A 6,000-nucleotide genomic window follows, 5' to 3' on the forward strand; every position below is an offset into this window, starting at 1 on the left:
AATGAATAGAAGTTAAAGGGTAAGGAGAAAGAATAAGTGGGGAAGGAAGAAGAGCATTCCAAAACAGTCTACACATACAGGGACTACGGAGCGGAGTGGCTTCCAGGTCCTTCACACAGTTCTAAAGGGCCAGAGGAACAGGCCCTTGGTATGAATGATCAGCAATAGGGCTACTGGGATAGCTGACACCCAATCAAAGTTTTTCACATTTCCCTAAGTAGTTTATACCTGATACGGTCAGGGATGGCAGCCAGTGTAGCATTTTAAGGAGGGAATGAAATAGTTAGATAACATTTTTTAAAAATTCACTTTAAATAGGCGTTTTAACCTTTTTTGTATCAAGATATCTTTTTAAACCCAAAAAGCCTACAAGTTATTTCTCAAAATAATAGTTTAAATGTTTGCATGAGAAATGAATAAAGTTGACTTATAATTTATCAAAATATTTAAATATGAGATATAATAAAACCTAACACCAAACATTAATAAAATAAATAACACTTAGCAGCATGTTGAATTAACAACTTAAAAGTAGTGTACATAAACAAGGTGCCTGAAATAGCTGTAATTAGAATTAAGTATTTGTGATTTCTGTTGGTAACATTATCATATTTTTTCTTTTCCCCTCTTACCTTTCCCCTACCCCTCCCATTTCCCCCACTCCTTTAGACCTTTTATTCCTATTACACCAAATCAATTATACATTTTGATCCTTATTTACAATTTCAGTTTTTCACACCAGAGAAACAATTTGGTATTTACATGTGTCCTATGAATTTCACTTAAGAGTATGGCCTCAATGTGCATCCACTTAGCTATAAAATGTCTCTGGTTTCTCATTCTTTATGGCTTAGAACTCCATTTCATTAAAACACACACACACACACACACACACACACCCCTTTATCCAGTCTCCAGTTGATGGGTAAATGGGTTGTTTCCCTATTGCAAATTGTGCTGCTATAAACATGGGTAAGAATATATCACTGAGGTATGATTCTTCTAATTCTTTTGGGAAGATATCCAGCAGAGGAATAGCTGGGTCAAATGGGACTTTTAATCCTAGTTGTTTGAGGTATCTTCATATTGATTTCCACAGAGGTTGCACCAGTCTGCACTCCCAACAACAATGGAGAAGGGTTCCTTTCTCCACACAGCCCACCAGCATTTGTTATTGTTTGATTTCTTGATAGCAGCCATTCTTTCTGGGGTGAGTTGGAATCTCAGCATTGTTTTCATCTGCATTTCTCAAATTACTAGTGATGTTGAACATTCTTTTATATGTTTATTTGCTGCTTTACTTCTTTGAGAAATGTCTGTTCATTTCAGATGCCCATTTTTGAATTGGGTCTTAGTATTTGGGGGAATCTGATTTTTTTGAGTTCTTTATGCTTTAGATAGTAGACTTTTGTCTGATAAAAATTTTTTTCCCACATTGTAGGTTGTCTCTTAGCTCTGTTGGTGGTTTCTCATCTTAAAATATGAGATACTAGTTGTTGATTCTTTCCACTCGTTCTTGTGCTGAGGATTTGTTCATAAAGTCTTTTCCCACACCATTGTCTTTAAGAGTTCTTACATAGCCTATCTTACAGCAAGTTTAGTGTTTTTTAGACCTTTTATCCACTTGAATTTTAGTTTACTGCATTGTGAAAGATAAGGGTCTAGTTTTAATCTTTGGCAAGTTGAAATCCAATTTTTCCAGCAGCATTTATTAAAGAGGCTCTCTTTCCTCCAGTGAGAATGGTTGGCTCCTTTGTCAAAGATGAGGTAGCTGAGTATGATTGGGGTTGTTTTTGCATCTTCTAATCTATTCCACTGATCCTCAGGTCTGTTTCTTTGCCAGTACCATGCTGTTTTTATCACAGTGGTTTTGTAGTATAGTTTCATGCTGGGGATAGTGATACCCCCTGTCATGTCTCTGTTGCCTAGAATAGCTTTGGCTATTTTGGGTCTCTTCTGATTCCAAGTGAATTTTTGGATTATTTTCTCTAGTTCTGTGAAATATACTGTAGGGATTTCAATCAGGATTGCATTGAATCCATACAGCAGTTTTGGAAGTATGGTCATTTTCACTCTACCCAGGAACAGGGGATTTCTTTCCATTTTCATATATCCTCTTCAATCTCTTTTTTCGGAGTATTGCAGTTCTCAATGTAGAAGTCTTTTGCCTCTTTCGTTCAAGTGATTCCTATATATTCCCCCCCTTTTTTTTGGATGCTATTGTGAAAGGGATTGTTTCCCTAATTTCTCTCTCAATGAGTCTGTTATTTGTGTACAAGGCTATTGACTTTTGAGTGTTGACCTTGTATCCATCTACTCTACTGTATCTGTCAATTAAGTCTTTTGGCAGAGTTTTGGGGTCTTCTATGTAGAGTATCATATCAGCAAATAATGACAGTTTTAACTTCTTCCTTTCCTATCTTTATCCTTTTATTTCTGTCTTGTCAAACTACTGTGGCTAATGTTTCAAAACTATATTGAATAGGAGTGGTGATAGTGGACAGCCTTGCCTTGTTCCTGATTTTAGTGTGAAGGTTTTCAGTTTTTGACCATTTAGTATGATGTTGGCTCTTGGTTTTTCACAGATAGCCTTTATCAAGTTGAGACAAAGTCCATCTATTCCAATTTTCTGCAGGTTTTTTTTTTTTTGTCATGAATGGGTATTGAATTTTGTCAAATGCTTTTTCTGCATTTATCGAGAGGAGCATGTGGTTTTTTTCCTTGACTCTGTATTGCATTTATTGATTTACATATGTTGAACCATCCTTGCGTCCCTAGAATAAATCCAACTTGGTCAGGGTGTATGATCTTCTTGATGACCCTCTGTATTCTGCTTGCCAGTATCTTAATGAGGATTTTTGCATCTATGTTCATTTGGGAGATTGGCCTGTAGTTCTCTTTTTTGTTTGGGTCTTTCCCTGCTTTTGGAATCAAAATAATACTTGCTTTCAGGAATGAATTTGGAAGCATTGCTTCCCTTTCAACTTCACTGAAAAGTTTAAAGAGTAGTGGCAATAAATGTCCTGTAGAATTCAGCAGTGAAGCCATCAGGACCTGGGCTTTTCTTTGTTGGTAAATTTTTAATTATGTTTTCAATTTCACTGATTGTAACTGGGGTGTTTAGAATTTGTCTTCTTTGTTCAACTTTCATAATTTATATGTATCTAGATATTTGTCCATTTCTGTGTTTTCCATTTTATTAGAGTACACATTCTCGAAGTAGGTATCAATGATCTTCTGGATTTCTGCTGCATCTGTTGTGACTTCACCTTGTTCTCCTGGGCCTCATGGAGTTGTGACCTTCACTGTTTTTTACCAGGATATTTTTAAAAATTGCACCTTCTTTAAAAACTTCTAGAAAGTTGTTCCAGCAGTTTTAAATCAACTTTAAGGGATACACTAGATATTTAGTAAAGGACCTCATTGTGTCATGTAATGAACAGTAGCTGAAAATGAAATGTTGATATGAATACATATGACTCTATATCATATCAAAATGAGAACCTAATAAAACACTTTTAGTTTTCGAATTGGAAATATGTCACAGACTTAAATCTAGGTCCTTCTAAAACTCTGATGTTTAAAAAAATATTGTAAAAATTTGGAATTCTGGATTTAATTAAATTATCTCACCAGGTTAAAGGAAACTATTCTAGGATACTATTGTTTATTTTCTAAATTATTTAATAGAAAGGATACTTTTTAATTCTAAAAAGAACATATTTGACTCTCTAAATAAGGTTCATTTCTTCTGTGGCAGCCTCATTTAAACAGAAAAGTGAATCTTCTAAGCTCTGCAATCTTGTAAGATATAGCCTGACTTAAGCCCTGACTTTCCTAAATCCAAACATGCTGCAAAGATCGAGTCAGCTGTACTGTGCCATGGCCCATAGCCACATTGTGATTTTGGGAGCACATAGTTGGCAAGGTAGCATTACGGTCTGTCCAAGGGAACTCTAGCCAGGATCTTGACAAAACTAAGTACCAAGATGTTTTGATAATTGCCTCAATGAGTCTTACTGCTTTGAGTAATAAAAATGACTAAGCACTTTAGGTCTGAGATTTATAGTAACAGAAATTTAAAACTGAAAAATTTGGACAGTTTTCTTAGTATAAAGTTTTGCATTGAAATGCACTGATTAGTCAAGGAAATAGTACACTGATTTGGTAGATAGCTTGACCATTACTTGTAAAAATAAATATAACTCATCATATTACCTAGCATTCTAACCTCAATATTCACCTAAAAGAAATAAACTAAATATATAAATGTATAATAAAATGTGTGACTTTCCAGTATTGTTTCATGCAATAATACCCCCAAGCAAGAAAAAATGTAAATGTTTAAATGGGTGACACCTGTTGAATGAATAAACAAATTGTGGCACATCAATAAAATGAAGTGTGCACTACTGGCACATACAAGGGAACAATAATACAAAGGAATGAATTACTGATACATGCAACACCAAAAAGACTCTCAAAAGGTTTTTGTTAAGTGAAAGAAGCCAAACACAAAAGGTTACATGCTGATTGAATTTAGTTGCATGATAGTCCAGAAAAATTCAAAATTCTAGAAAATGATTGTTAGGAGCTGAGAATGGGAAAAAGATCACAAAATGGTATGAGGAAAATTACTGTGGTAGTGGAAGTATTCTATCAAGTTAGTTCTAACTCTTCTATCTTTACACTTTAAAAATGTACATAATATTTTTTATGTTATGATCTCAATAAACCTGCCTTCCAAAAAATAATCTGGAACAGGGACAATGGATTGGGGAATAAATAAAGTGGCCACGGGTTGACAATGGTTAAAGTGGGTGATAAGCCAACAGGGATTCATGAAACTATTCTGTTTTAGAACATGTTTTAACTTTTCCATAATAAAGGTGAAAAATTTTTTGCACTGTAACTTGCTAGGCCATTTATAGCCCTTCAACTATCCTGCCCTGTCCCAATTTTCTCTGGAGTGGAAGTATGAAACTTATACAGCTTCCACACAGGTGATCAAAAATTTTGAAAAGCCTATTAGCTATTTTTCATATACACACAAATTAAAAATCATTTAAACTAACTTAAAGCCCATAGTTGATAAAATTATGGTCAGAATTTTAAAAATGAAGCTCATTAGAAGCAAAAATATTTAAATGTATCAATCTCTGTAGATATTTGTGTGGTCTTTTAGAGTTCATTTAAACATGCAACAAAATATTTAAACAACAAAAATGAAAAGAATAAAGCTGTGATTATTCATTCAATAAATATCTCTAGTTATTCATGGTGTGCTGAATACACCATACTATCTCTTTAGTCTACAATTACAAATACAACTAGTCTTAATACTACTAGTAAGTGTGTGGAAATAAAAATCCATACTGTCTAGAGTGGATATGAGTAGGGAGAAATGGTGAGAGCACTAGAAACTAATCTACAGATATCAAAACCTAGTAAGACGTGTTACAAGTTCACAGGGATGGAAGGAAAGGGTGGATGTGAGAACAGAGCAGAAGGGAGAAAGAAAAGGAAAAGATTTCAGGGTTATAAGACAACATGACAAAAGATATGAAGACAGAGTTAAAGTATGCTTGAAAAATGTCTAGAATAATGGTATAAAAGCAGCAAAGCAACAAAGCTGAGTAATTCATTTATAATCAGCCCAGTCTACTACTGTCGTGTCTATAGATGTCTGAATTTATTTATTTATTCATTTATTTTTAGACTCCTGAATTTATAAATGCATCTTGTTAATGAATTCAGGAATATATTCCATAAACAGTTAAACTGATCTGTCTTGTGGATAAAAGGCTATTAGCTATTAGCTATTATTGACTATAAGATAAAACTGTACACATATTAGTTATCACTACTGGAAAAGCAATTTAGATTTCATCTTTATTTTTGTCTACAAAAGACATATTTAGGATTATTTTCAGCCTTTTCTTAAAATTCTAGGAGGATTTATAAAAAGGGAGAATAATTTGCTAGTTTAAAAGAATAATA

The sequence above is a fragment of the Fukomys damarensis genome, unplaced genomic scaffold (genome assembly GCF_012274545.1).
Source record: "Fukomys damarensis isolate Sample0158 unplaced genomic scaffold, DMR_v1.0_HiC HiC_scaffold_26, whole genome shotgun sequence".
NCBI lineage: Eukaryota > Metazoa > Chordata > Mammalia > Rodentia > Bathyergidae > Fukomys > Fukomys damarensis.